The sequence below is a fragment of the Staurois parvus genome, unplaced genomic scaffold (assembly GCF_062004578.1).
Source record: "Staurois parvus isolate SC_StPar_1 unplaced genomic scaffold, SC_StPar_1.0 ptg000549l, whole genome shotgun sequence".
NCBI classification, from domain to species: Eukaryota; Metazoa; Chordata; class Amphibia; order Anura; family Ranidae; genus Staurois; species Staurois parvus.
In genome coordinates this window covers 7,467,175-7,482,902 of record NW_028318345.1, presented here as the reverse complement: position 1 = coordinate 7,482,902, position 15,728 = coordinate 7,467,175, and positions in this window count along the sequence as shown.

The following is a 15,728-nucleotide window of genomic DNA, read 5'->3' as shown; positions in this document are numbered from 1 at the left end:
ATTGGATGCAGTCATTGTCTGACCCATAATTTTCCATCCAGCTCTATTCTGAAGCTAATTTTTGTTGAGCTAGTTGCTGTTGACATGGCCATCCATGACTCAAATTTCAGCCGATCCATTAGGAGCCACTTATGGCCAGTTTAAGTGCTGATTCACACATGTGTGATGCGGATTGAAGGTTTCATAGCTAATTGATACAGTAGTTGTTCAGTAGTTCATTTGAGGTTTACACCAGGTTCAGTACAGGATTAGATCAGGTTCAGGTTAGGATTTTATATTGTTCCCAACTGATGATATGTGCGGTTTAGAAACGGTTCCCATAGAAGTCAGTAGCCTGTAATCTGCAACTGAACTGGACCGTGCTGCTCAAAAATCGTACTCTTTTTCAATCCGCACTGAATCTGCACTGCCAGTGCACCAGACATATGTGAACAGGTACCATAGGAAGCAATGTTATTTCACATGTCATGCGGATTGGATGTGGTTCAAACTGTATCCCATACGCATTTATGTGAACCTGCACTAAAAGTTCAAAACAAAGATATCACTTATTTTTATTATTGAACAATCCCTTCACAGCTATGCTTCTATTGTTATAATGACAAATAGTTTTGTATATACAATGTTTTAAAATTAAATTGTTCAACAGGTTAATGATATGCCTTTTGTAGGACCACTCACATTTTAAATGAATGCACCTCCCTAAATTAAAGTAATTCTCTGTGAGTGAACTGAAAATTATTGTTATGGCACCTAATGTGTCAAAAAAAGTATTACAAATAAATTGTGTAAGATATGCAGCTGCCCCTAATAGGTGGATGACCACACTTATGCAAACCAATATTTATAAATAGACAGGCGCTGCATAAATAAATAATGTGCATAAACATATAAGAGGCTTCTTTCACAACATGCCCCTAAACCAAACCGTTATATTTAGTATATTGCACCTATAGTGGAAGCTACATTTCCCACTAACTTTACAAAGAACACAAAAGAAATACAAAAAAGTCCAAGAAAGAAGTTTTGAAAGAAGTGACAGTCCTTTCCAATCCTCTGTGCTGTGACCCAAATAAGTGAGTGATTTAATATCTTCACCACATGTCTGAAAGTTATATATAAATTGCTAACATACCAGACCTTTTGACCCCAATTAAGGTGGTCAGATGAGCTTTTTGGTCATATAGGGAATCATCCTCTCAGGCTCAGTGTTGATCCCCTCCAGCAGCTCTTCATTGATAAGGCCAAAAGCTAAGGCAATGGGATTTTCAGCAAACTCTCCGATTCATCTAGGTCAGGGGTGGGCAACTGTGGCCCTCCAACCGTTGTAGAACTACAAGTCCCATGAGGCATTGCAAAACTGACACAAGCATGACTCCCAAAGGCAGAGGCATGATGGGACTGGACTTGTAGTTCACAAACAGCTGGAGAGCCACAGTTGCCCACCCCTGATCTAGGTAATTCAATGCGGGCTAATCCTTAAGGAGATGTGGTGACAGGCTACTCAGATAAACCAGACAGATATAAAATCTTTCTAAGTGTAGCATTTTCTAATACACATTTAAACAAAAAGAAACGATTTTGCACTCACATGGAGCGGTGCCTGTATTACCGGCACCAGTATCTGCAGCTTGTGAATGTCAAAGATGGCTGACATGCGCTCCAAGCCTCGCTTTCACTATGGCTGAACGTCCCGTCCTTCGGACTGGGAAGTGACATAATGACGCTTCTACGTACGTTTCGTAGAAGTTAGTGGAAAATGTAGCACCCACTCTAGGTGCAATATACTAAATATAACGGTTTGGTTTAGGAGCACGTTGTGAAACAAGCCTCTTATATGTTTATGCACATTATTTACTTATGTAGCGTTTGTCTATTTATCAATATTGGTAAAGTAATTCTCCACTTACAATGGCTTGCTGGTCGCACAGCAAAAAAGTTGCCCCTGAAATTTTTTTGAAATGTTGGCAACTGTGCTGTTATGATCTGCACAAGTTTTCGGATTAATGCTTTCTACAATCTGCAGGATGTCATTTGAATCGAAGCACTGTCTGTCAAGCTACTAGTATGTAAATTAAGATATCTTACCACAACTGGACCAGTTATAGATATCACACTTTCAGAACATAGATTATGGAAACAGAACAGTCAAAAAACCATCTATAGCTCTGGACTACACACTGAAATGTGATATCACCCTGGATATATAGCAGTTTAAGACAGTGCAGCCATTGCCATGCAATCCTATACATGCCTTCAAACTGATCACAGCAGCCTACAAGAGAGCAATATACCAGTGTTATTCTAATGGGACTGTTATCAATGAGGTTGATTTACTCAAATTGAAAAGTGCAAAATCTGATGCTACACTACATAGAAAACAGTCGGCTTTGGGGTTTTATTGTCCAAGCCTAATTGAACAAGCTGACTTTAGAAGCTGATTGGTTACCATGCACAGCTGCACCAGATTCTGAGTGCACCAGTTTTAGTAAATCTACCCCAATGTGTTCATTATACATGTAGTCAGCAGAAACTGCCTGCTTTTCCACATGCCATTCTGATTTCTGCTTATAATATCTTCTCAAATAAGTGAGTCAGAAAGCAGTCTGTGCTCCACAAACACATAGAGAGCTACGCAATTGACACATTTCCCAGAGACTGCTTGTTGACTCTTTTATTGTCAACATAATATCACAGCAAGACATTACATTTTCTGTGGAGGCTGAAACACAGCAAGAGACAGATGTGTTTCTAGATCATGAAGTAAGCAGACAAGGAAAACACTTGGTTAAACCAACTTTGAAGGTTCAACAGAATTAGGAAGCTGATAAAGAAGAACTACTGGTTAAGGTGGTAATAAACCCACTTTGTTAATTTTTACCTTTAGGTAAGCTTATAATAAAGCTTACCTGTAGGTAAAATGAATATCTCCTAAACGTGCCCCGATTAGGAGATATTCGTTTTTTTTCTTTAGTTGGCGCATGTGCTCTGAAGGAACAGCATACCCCTGCCATTCCTTCAGAGCAGTGTGCCTTTATCAGTGACTCCCGTGCACATGCATGAGAGTCACATCATCGTGGCTCAGCCAATCAGATGGCCAGAGCTCTCGAACCCAGAAGGAAGACTGGGTGAAGATGAAAGCCTTTACAGCGGTGACAGCGTGCCGCTGGAGGGCTTAATTTTAACCCCCCTGGTATTCCTGAGTATAGCTATAGTTTCAGTACCAAAAGTGGTAACCCGGAGCTACACTCGGGATTACACTGCAGAGTTGCTCTGGGATCCCTGGATCACTTACCTTGTCCTGCGCTGTCCTCTCACTGCGTCCCCGGCCATATCCTTCGCCCGATGCCGTCATCTGTCTTCCGGGTTGTGTTCCCTGCGAGCGCCGGGACGTATGGGGGGACAAAATCGGCGGGAGATTCAAAAATGTAAAAATTTTACATACACACATAATACACTAAAAATCTGATAGTATTACATTGCTGTATCAAACCATCTCCTAGATTGTAAACTCCAAGGAGCAGGGCCCTCTAATCCCTCCTGTATTGAACTGTATTGTTACTCTACTGTCTCCCTCCATAATGTAAAGCGCTGAGCAAACTGTATAATAATAATAATTTCACATACTTTTTGTCCCTAGTACTTTGCCCAGTGTCCTGCCTGCATTTTTACCGTTCTTTCTGCCTGGAAACTGAGAAACGTCCATGGCGTCCAAAAAGCGTCCCTTTAGGTCAAAAGCAGTTTTAGACCAGCTAGAGAACAGCGATAGTAAATTAGAACCACTTGCAGAATTGAGTGATAATGATTCGTGGGGAAATTCATCATCAGACACTGAAAACGATTCTGCGACTGAACTCAGTGCTGTGCGAACTTGGCGCTCTATTTCAAATTTCAGTTTTTGGTTTGATTACATTATTGAAAAAAATGTATTATTATTATTTTATTTTTTTATGATTATTTATTATATTATAATTTATGATTTCGTGCTTCAAATTTTATCATACCAGGGATGTTTACTAGACTCTTCTTCGGACAGATTTCAGTCAGTTATTCCTAAGAATTACAGGCCTATAATAAAAAAATAACATATTTACATTGAAAACAATGTACCGCTTTGAGCACAGAAATACTGACATAATCAGACCACTAGGGAGGTTAAGGTAAGTTTTCATATTATGCCATTGCCTTGCAGGAAGTGTTTTTGGTTTGTTTTTCTTACTGCAGTTTACTACCGCTTTAATGTCAATCAGTTATGGTCTAAAACTGTTGATTGCCTTTCTTAACCTTTTCATGAGGTACTGCAAACAATTCAATGCTACCTGTAAGAGTTATCAAAGACTGTGCCTTAAATATAGTAACCTCTTAAAGTGGTACAACACTGCAGAGTCACAGGAAGAATAAAAGAGATTTTATGAGCTTAATCTAGAGAGAGACAGTTTAGTTTTACAAAAGGCAAAGGCAGTGGTGTGAATCACACAACTTCATGAATCTAAATTTCAGCACCCTGCATTTACAAGGCAAGAACCTGTCAAGTCTCTACAATCAAGATCTTCCACTTTCAGCCAATAGCTTATTAAAGCCCGTGCTGATCTGAAGCTTCTAAAATTCTTACAGCCTTTGCTTGAAAGAAAGCAGATATGGGGGACGGAGCCGGCAAGAGAGCTGCATTGAAGCTTCATAATATAATACTCCTGAACACTCAGTGCCCAGACTGATGCTCAGTGATTTACCGTCTCCAAACACACATCCAGAAGTTCCCTAGACCACGGAGAAACTCCAGAGGGTGACTAAACATTGAAAGGCTGAAAGACGTCCACAGAAACTCAGAGTGTCAGCCCTGGGCCAGCACACAGCAGCTCCTGTTTTGGTGGAGGTCCCTCTTCCTCCTCACAGAGCTCTATGCAGTGAAGAACAGCAGCTCTGCAACAGCCACATGGAGGACACGGTTCTATCCACCAGAGATGTGCTGGTTGCTTTAAATCTTAAACAGCAGTTGCAAAGCATTTTTTTTCTTTTCCCTCTTTGTGAGTGACAGACAGGGAAAGCAGGACTGTGCTCTGATTGGTTGTTGCTACAGCTGAGAAGGATCCACCCATAGCAGCACTGTTGCAGTTGGACTTATGATTGGCTGTGGAGGAAAGGAGAGAGGAAAAAGGAAGAAGAAGCACATGTGGGGAAGGAGACATTTTCAGGGGATCGTATGGAGCAAGGGCTCCTGGTGTAAAGTCACAGAGTCTCACTCTCTGTGCTGCTGGAACCCATAAACTGGGCTGGGAGTGTGTAGCAGAGGAATTGTTGCAGGAGGACAGTGTGCAAATCAAGGATTGTCCTGCCTGACACTCAGGATTACAGCCACTCAATTGCATGTGTCTCAGAGTTTGGAGCTGCAGTAAGAGAGAAGATTTCTACTACTGTCTAATGCTATCTAGAGGACAATCCAGAAACAGTGAGTACTTTGTGATGAAAGGGGATTTTGATATCGCTGCATTTTCTGTTCATCTCTGGAGAATGGTCGTGAGAAAGCCTGCTCTCTAACTTCCAGAGTGACACAGATCTTGGAAAGCCCAAGCTGCTCAGAATTAACTATTCCTGCTGCTGATTGATGAGAGAACTCTGTGTCTGTATATTACTGGTGATTGTCTCCTCAAAACTTGTGCTGTGGCTGAAGAGTGTGTTTTAGTTCCAAATCCCCACAGAAGCATGCTGCTTTGAATATACTGAGCAAGTGTCCGTATGTCAGGATTTCAGCTGTATGGTAAAGATTTTGTTGAAGTGTTGTTTTGTCCTATTGCAATGTTCACTGGAAGATTCTGCTTAAAGGAGACTGTGCTATCCTGCTACCCCTGGATTACAAATCCTCTCCCATGCAGAGAGTGAGCGCTCTTCCATTGATTAAAGGGCCCCAACGTTGAGAGACTTCAAGTTTCATCCCACTGGCCAGTGGTTAGGTAGGACATTTCTGCTCTTGATAGTACTGCTATAGTAAATGTCAATAAGCTGCTAAACCTAATTAACAGTCATTGTTTCATGTGTCAATGTCACTCTCATATGTCACCCTAGTCAGTATGATACTAGTCAGTTTTTGGAGTCTTTGGCGAGTGAATTGTGACTTCTTCCTAACTGTGTTATGCAAAGTGGTATCTGTGTTCTATGTAAATTACCTGTTTTAAATCAGCTAGTTCTTTTTCAGGGTTGGTCTTCTATAATAAAACCCACAAAAAATATTCTCAGAGTGTCGAAGTGTTCTGGGTATAATCGGAGGTGTCACCAGTGTCAGGTGGGAGCTGAACCTATACATCTAGCCAAGTTCCACCCAAGGGTGTGCTACACACATCAATACACAGAAGATCTCCTCTGCCTCCTCTACTCCCTCCACTGCCAGTCCTGCTAAATCCAAGCCCAGGATCACTCCATCTGAGTCCTGCAAAGTTGGCATAAGCCTGAACATCTCTAAAATTGAGCCACATGTCTCTCATGATCCTATTTCTACGTTTTCCACTGCAAGACAGCCAATTCTGGATACTACAATAAAGGACATGCTCGTCTCCCTCAGAAATTCATTACACTCTGACATCATGACATATATGAATATATGAGTGGAGGTGAATGAGCTTGGTGACATGAGAGAACTCACTAATATCTTCAATGTACTGGTAGACTCACACAATGATAGAGAGGAAGAAATCACATGGCTTAAAGATAAAGTAGCAGTTCTTCAGAACAGATCTTGCAGAATAATGTCAAGATACAAGGAATTCCAGAGTCGGTAATGTGACGATTGAGGCATGGACGCTGTACATGACAGCCATCTTGTTAGGTCTCAGCCATGTTCTCTCCTGTCCTCCCTCCTCCTTTTTCAATGGAATGCATAGCTATAAGCTGAACAAAGGTCAAGAGGATATCTTATCCTAAATAAAACACAGATAGAAAAGCTTCATGGCTGTAAACTGCTAATTAGTCTGGTTCCAGGAGGTCTGCTTGAAAACCACTTTCCTTGGCCCGATCCCAAACAATAACTCAGTCAGTCATGACCTGTAAGGTCATTAGGGCTAGAGTGTGCCATAAAACGTACATTCCACATACAGTTCATAAACTTCAGCAGAAACTGGGCACATTAATATGAAGTATATAGATCATTTTAATATGAGTCACACAAGACCTTACATCACTATATTAGTACCTACAAGAGAGAAGAAGAGAGCAGTTTATTTTATCCTGAGTGACACGGGTATGCTATGTTTGGTATCTTTGCGTTTGGAATATAATTCTAAATATTAATCTGCCAGTTGCTAGGATGCTACCTGTACCTATTGAAGGTTATTGACCTTAGTATGAAATTGTAAGGGATTTGGTCATACCCTTGGTTACCGTCTAACACCCATCCCCAAGCTGGATGATTGGTCATTTGTTCCCAGGAGACACCCCTTTGATATGATAGAAAAAGACTGACAGGCTGAAGAAAAGACAGCTTTTGTTTAACATCAATCAGAAAACATCTGCAGACCTGAGAGTCAAGGCAAGCTTTTTGTTCGGATAATTGGACTCTGCTCAAACCAAGGACTTTTGCAAGTATTCTGCCTTCTGAACTCCTTTCTTTCATTTCTCTGTTGTTTTATTGTTCTTTTTATATCTATGTTACATCTTTTTCTGTAAATATTTTTAATTGTACCATTTTGACCTTTTTAGTAATAAATCCTATTTTGAAAAGTGTTGAAACTGTCTCTAAAGCTTTTCATGCAAATTAAAGAATCCCTGTCTCTTGAATAGTGCTACTGTATGTAATAATCCTCTGAATCTCCCTGTCTGTGGTGACAGTGTGTATTACAGACGCTTATACTAATATCATAGTGTTTCTGCTAAGATTTGGGAGTTTTCTCCTTCTTTGTAAAAAGGTGGTGGTGGCAGTGTGAAGGGTTAATTGCGTAATTAACCTGACCCAGTAACAATCGCTCTCAGGCTGCTGGCACATAGATTGTAATCCCGCGAGCTGGAATATCTTTGTGCAGGGCGCAGCTGAGAGTGGCATTGTTATGCAAGTGACAGAGCAGTGTGAGATCAGCTGGTCCTTTGGTCACGAGTTGGTGAGAAGGGCTGGGGTCAGACACCACGTTACATCACAGGTACAACATGACCAACTTAAAGCCTGACGTTACAAATTCTGAACTATTCATTCATAGAGAGCATCATCTACCCAAACCTAATTACCTGCCTTAAACAATTCCAAGAAATGTGTATTCCAAGTCCATTTTTTCATGTCAAAGAGAAGTTGATGGACACTGTTTGCAAATCTCAGTCTCTTACTGCGCAATATTCATCACTGCAATTTTTTGCAGATCACTCCAAATACACCATGCAACAAAGAAGAAATCTCCTCTCAATTGCAAAAGCTTTGCGTAATCACAAGCTTGTTAACTGTTGGGGTTATCCCGCCAAGTTATCATCAGAAATGGACATTTTTTCACTAGACATTTTCCACTTTGATCTAGACATAAGCTTTACTCCTAAACAATGGAAATTGTCTAGCTTACCCCTAACATAGGTGGTCAGACACTATAGCTGGCTTCTGTGTTCTTTACCTATAAAAGCCCCCTTTCCCATAGGGCAAGCAGGCCTACCAATACTTGATTGCCCTGTTCATAAACAGGAAAATCCAAGCAGCAGGGTAGACTAACAGAGAGCTTGAGTATGTGTTACAAATGCTAACACAGGCATGAAACTGCAGGCTTGGTTGGCTTAAATCAGGTTTGGTCTTCACCCAGAGACTGGCTATATAAATCACCTTGCAGGTGGACAGACACACAGGGAGAATGAATCATAGCCAAAACTAGGATGCTGGAACCATCAGATATGATGGAGCAGGAGTGTTACATGCTTCTGACAGAAATCTGCACTTAGATTTGTATTTATGGCTACTAAATGTGTTAATGTATGGGAACTAACACAGAAAATATCCTTAAGATGGTATTTGACATCATTTAGACTAGTTTTTCTCTAAACAAAGCCCACTGTGCTGGAGAAACTGTGGGTAAACAGGAAATTTAATCCATATACTATGGTCCTGCAAAAATATTTGCAGTTTTGGGCGTAAGATATTTCAAATGATATCTTATGTCATGGCAATTCTTATGCCCTCAAATTAGGCTTTAGCTATACTTAAAGTGTTACTAAACCCAGGACCCCACATTCACTATATCTGGTTCACAGTACACAGAACATGGAAATGCAATTATTTTAGTAAATATAAACTGCTAAATGCCTTTTCTTATCAGCAGTGTATAGCAGTCTTGTGACTATCAGTGTCCAGCTAAACACTGGTTAATCTTGTAGGAGGAGTTTTCATTCTGCTCTGACTGTCCTATGAGGCTGCATGATCCCTGACCCTCTGTCTGGATAGTGCTGATTGGCCCTGTGCTGATCACATGCACCCTCCCAAAAGAAAAAAAAACTCTCTAGCCACATGCACTAAACTAAGCATGTACAGATTGACTCCTAGAGCTCTATACTATCAGCAGATGGATTGGGAACAGTAGAAGAAGGAGAGGATGGGAAAATACAGAATCAAACAGTCCTTTTATACAATGTGGAGGGTTAACCCCTTGGGTTCCACAGTGAGTATAACAAGCATGTTTTATTGCGTATACAAACTGATTTTACTGTTGTGGGCAGGGCTGCTGTTAGAAATCACGGGGCCCCATACAACCAACCTAACAGCCCCCCCCCCCAAAAAAAAACACAGTTGTGAATGAACACAATAACACAATGCATGATCGCTACCGATCAATCAATGTATTCATTCAGGAAAGGAAGGGCCTGGTAAATGTGACATATTTACCAGACCCTTCCCCCACCTCTCAATGTTGAAGGATCCTATTGTGCGCTTGCAGCTGCCGGTGGAAAGGACTGGAGGGAAGCCAGCAGCACTGCAGGGGTGGGGGCACACAGGGGAGCCTGGGCAGCAGAGGGAAACATATGGTGCACAGGGAGGCTGATCGGGTGCAGTGGGAGGCAATTACTGGAACCGATCCCCTGTATGGCTTTCTCTGCAGTAACTGAAAGCCAATGGAGGGAGAGGAGAAGAAGCCGGCCACACACCCCCCTCACTGTGCCAATCACCTTCCCTACCCACATCTGATTCACCCAGCTGCCTTGGCCCCCCTGCTGGCTTGGGCCCCGTACAAGAGGACTGGTGGTACCCCCTTATCCATGGCCCTGGTTGTGGGTTTAGTAACACTTTAACCTTAACATTGATAACTTTCTGCCTTGCTACCGGGTCATTATTTCTCATATCTTATTAGCAACAAGGTTATCAATTACCAGACACTGAAAACAGGACATGGCCCTTTCTATCTCAGAAGTTTATATACTTGTCTTTTTCTGCAATCCTCAATAAATCACTTAATTTGTCATTTTGAACATCTTGTTATAGGTATGTTTGTTAAGTATGCATAATTACATGCCTGATTGTAATTCCCTAATAAACAACATTTTCATTCTTGATGTTTGTTATTGTGGAAGATATATGTACAAGATGTGTACCGAAATTTTCTTATTGTTGTTCATATCCTGTTCTCTTGAATCACTCTGCTACATGATTATTTTGTACTGTTTATATTTGAAACATTTAAAAAAAAATAATACTAATAAAAAAAGAAAAGCGGAGATGGAAGAAGAAGCTGCGGAAATCACACACAAGAAAGAACTGTTGTTACTTTTGTCCATTTGGAATTTTGAGGATGTGGTGCCCCTCTATTATTCTCAATCTAAAGGCACATGACTAATTTATATGCAATAAGAAAGCAGAGGCAGAAGCAGAAGATTCATGCAAGAAAGGAGAGGCAGAAGCTGCACATAAAAGAGCAGAGATTGAAGCTTTAGAGAAACAATGTGAGCATACCAAAGTCATGGCAAGGTTAAAGGTTTTTAGGCAAGCTGCTTGGGAATGTGAAGGAAGTAACAGCAGCAGGCACTCAGTTGCATTGTATGCATCATATCCTTCACACTCTCTCATAAAACTTCATCTCCCAGCCACAGTAGCTGTATCTTGCTCACATACGGTCATTACACTGTGCCTACCACCTCTCAAGACAATCTGCCTACTATTCCCCCAGTACACCAGGCTTTTTCACTGTAGCAAACTGTAGACAATGAGTATACAGATAGTAGACATTACATTCTACCACGAGACTAGTAAATTATCTATTATCAAGTATACTGCTCCACAGCTGCAACCCAGCACATCAGTCAACTCTAAGCCAGTGTCAGGTAAGAATTCCTTTGCACTACCATTCCTCCCAAAGTCGCTCAACCTCAGCACAACAGCCAATGTAACTGACTTTGTTCTACATGCAGCTGTGCATCCATTGTCTGAAAATACAGATGTAGCTCCTAGGTAGCTAGGGGGAGCTAGCTCAGGTATTTTCAGTTAGGAAGGCTGAGTAGCAGCCTGGGCTGAGTCAGGAGGGGGTTATTTTAGGTCAGGGCTGAGAGGCTCTGCAGGTCAGTTCCCTGATAGCTCCCCCTGCTCTAGAATCTTGGAGAAGATTCAAGAAGCAGTAGGTAGGGTGAGGAGGGGCTGTCAGGGACTGCGGGTCTTGCCGCGGTGCACAGGTCTGCGCATGCGCAGATTGCCTAGGCGCACTAATGTGCAGGCACTAGGACCTGGGCGGCAGTGGCGGCAATTGCGGCCACGCATGCAGGCGCGCGCCTGACACCAATGACGGTGCAGGGCACACTATTTAAACTGGCTAGGCGGTGATCAGGTCTCCGCAAGGACTAGTTCCTGTGTTTCTGAAGTGTGTTCCTGTTGCCGATCCTGCTTGTCCTGATTTGTGTTGACCTTCTCCTGCTCTGACCCCCAGCTCGTCCCTGACTACTCTTCTGCCTGTTGTTATATTACTATTGGACCTCCCATTGCTGTACCTTGGCTCGTGACCCGGCTACTCTCTGTTTACTGCTTGGTACCTATCTGCCTCCACCGTTACCGACCCAGCTAGTCTGACTACGCTCATTCCTGACTGTCATCCATCCATCCCGCTCGGGACCTTGACTTGTCAGCCTCTTCATATCAGGCTCACCCCCGGCACATACCCTCGGCGGGACCCCTCTACCACAGTTGGGTGCACTCAGGGGTTTCAGTCTTGCACCAAGTCCATCCCCACCATCAGGGGCTCTGGTGAAAAGGCAGACTGGGACTTAGACTCCGCGTCCTGGGGAATCCCGTTCTGTGGATCACTAGAGACCCCGCCGGGCGGTGACTGACAGGGGCTGGTCTGCACACTTAGGGGACCCTGACCAATCTCCAAGCAGGAGGCTTGGCATGGGGTCAGGACAGCCTTTAAATGTGTTAGAGCCTGCTCAGCAGCAGGAGAGTTCAGGTGGAAGATAGAGTGAGAAGGCTGAGGGTCAGGAGCCTGGGAGTGCACCCAGATGGGAAGGGGCCCACCTCCAAGCAGTGGTGCTAGAAAGGAGGAAAGCTCAGACCTCATTGGCCCCCAGAGCAAGAGCCTCATGTGCAGCACGGAAGGAGCCAGCCCAGCGCAAGGCCTGAAAGCAGCTACCAACCCACCAGCTCATAGGAGCAGGACTGGGTGAGTAATCCTACACCCCCTGGGCCAGTTAAAGGGCAAAAGAGCACTCTGGTGGAGAACCTTATTAGCTCCTTACCTGGAACTGTTCATCTTGAAGTGGCAGACACTCGATCCCCTTGCCCAGGGATTCCTTCAGACAGCTGGATAGAAGAGGATTATCTGGGGTGGTACACCAGGAGAGGCTGGAGAGCTCTGCAAGAAGAGATTTTTCTGTGTAGAGACTTGTACATAGTTCCAGGAAGTTGTCCTCAGTTGCAGTTCCTTTGGGCATTCCATACACCCCTTACCTCATCCAAGTTATTTATCCCCTAATAATATCCAAAAAACACAAGCTTAAGAACTGTTTACTGTCTCCTGGATGCAAGTCTGTAAGGAATACATGTTGCCTTGCTGTGCAGGATTATAGGGGGACCCAAATCTCTAGTTACTCCTAAGGTGGTAGTGTACATGTCACAGTTTCCTAAACACATGCTTTGCAAAGAGTTCACCAAGACAGGTCTCGCTAAGTTTAATGACAGACCTGAAAACTACAGAGGCTAGAAATCCACCTTCAAAGTCACCATCATTAAACTAGGTATTACAACTACAGAAAAACTAGATCTGCTTATCAGGTGGCTAGGTCCTCAATCTGCTGAATTTATCAGAAGCCTCAAAGCTGTTCACATTGACAGCCCTGCTTCAGGTCTTTACGCTGCTTGGGACAGACTTCAGCATAGCTTTGGCAGCCCAGAAGCCATTGAAGATGCTGTATTTAAAACATTGTAAAGCTTATCCAAAATATCTAGCAGAGACAATCTAAAGTTTTAAGATTATACATGCCAAATATTTTGCTTGAGGTGTGGAAGTGTGGCACAGGCAAAAATCACATGGGAAATCTTTAATCTACACACACACACACGCTTCTTAAAGCCTCAGTTTCTGCTACTGTTAAGCTGAGTGTTAACCATAAACACCTCAGCTTGTGCAGACTACTCCTGCTAATGCTTCATGAGTGTTCACTCCAAGTGAAGAGATCAATAAAATCATTGAATAATGGAAAAGCAGTGCACTGCTGAAATTATCAAAGCTGGGGAAGATTTTCTAATGCAATAGCTTCATGTTTTCCTGACACTCATCAGGTGCATGGAAAAGTGATATCCAGCAATGTAATAACTACTGTGGGATCAACCTTCCTTCAATCATTGGCAAGGAGTTCATGAAGATCATACAATCAAAACTACATAAACACTGTGAACAGACCAGTGAAGAAGAGCAAGCAGAATTTAGGCAGCATATTCACCATTTGTCAACTGGCAGAGGAAAGGATGAAGTGTGGAAAGTGAATGATCTTTGTTTTCATTGACTTCAAATTAGCCAGACAGCAGATGCATTCACCCGCTCAAATGGTGACTTTGAACGAAGGTTAAAATCTCCACCAAGAACAAAATTCACCTCTTCTAAACACTGATCCTGCTAATTCTCCTGCACAGATTGGAAACATGGACTTTGTTCAAAAATTAAATGAATAAACTTGAGATCTTTCAAATGTGATGCCTAAGACAGATTTTTAGAGTCACTGTTTGTGACTTCCATCAACAGACCATCAAACTTTAGTCGAAGATCACATCCAAAATCACAATGTTTGGCAATGTTTGCAGAGTGAACACGAGTTGGCTGCCATATTAACTTTTCTGGCAAGAGTGACCTGTACACTGAAGAATTTAATGAGTGCTTGCACTTTGATCTAAAGTTATAGATACATACCTATAATTTTGGGCCACAAGCTACCTTTGAATCCCCATGAGGCACTAACTTTAATTTTTACAGCAACTAAAAAGTGAATTGCCAAATTCTGGAAAACTCCATTTCTAACTTTCCACAAAGTCAAAAGCCATATCAAGAAAACCCTAATTTATGATGGCAATGCTACTGGGCAGAATAGTCACATTTTACAGAGTCTGGACCCCTTGGGTTCAATACTTCTTTCCATCTACTTTTGATAGATGTCCTGGCTGGCATCCCCCTCCCAACTCCCTTTCCCCCTCTCCAGCAAGCCCTTTCCCATCTATCCCTGCCTTATGCTCCTTTCTAAACTCATCTCTTTTCCCCATTCTTACATTCCTGGGTTAAGTATAGCAAGATCTACAGTATACTACTGTATGGCACAATGTTTTCTCACTACCTTTTCTTAGCTCCTTATACATAATTAGCTCACATGCTGTCACTTTGCTTGGTATATGTGACATATGCTGGTGTTATGTCCCATAACATTTCTGAATAGTCATGAATATACAACCTGACGTTTGAAATGTATAATTATATAAAACATTTTTGAATTAAAAAAAAAAACACTGTGAGAAGACAAAATGAGACAATGTTGATGTAATTTTGACAAATACTTGTAGCGCAGCACTAAATGAGACCTATGGTGGTGCAAATATCACACTGCTATTTTCTTCAAGCAAGAGGAAGTGCTTGGATTTACTAAATAAGTCCAGTGCACAAATTGATTAAGTTCTTTTAAAGCTTCTCACTTATTGGGGATGCTCAGCTGACAAATGCTTTTGTATAGAGCAAAGGAGAGGACAATGCTTGTGTGAATATTGCACTCATCTTCAAGTGATGGAGAGTGCCTGTAATTATCAAAATTAAAATTTCACTGTCCAGATCTATCAGATTTTTAAAGTTTCCCACTTATAGCAGGCAGTATGTTTCTTTTCTCTAATTTGCAGTGCATCAGTGCAAAATTAGAGGGAAATTTAGTCAAAATTTTGGCAAACATGAAACTGAAAGTTCAATGCAAAATCAAGTTCAAGAATATTTTGCACTTATCCCTAATTGAAAACTTGACTGTAGCAGTATTTTACTGGGCTAAAAATAAAAATATCTGGTAAACTGCTTCTTTAAGATTGCTAAAAATATTATACAGCAGTTGAAGGCTAGGCAAGAACCGACCATTCCCAATTCCCTTTTCTAAATGTATGTGCTAAGTTTGGTAAAGAATTAATTAATATATAAATATAAATGTTGTAAATATGGGAATGTTTTCTGACCAAAAAGACTGGCCATGCATTAAATTGTGATTGCATAATTCGTGTACAACCTCCATTAGATTTACCTTTAGACTTACCGAAATTATGTGACACAAAGTCCTAACCAAGC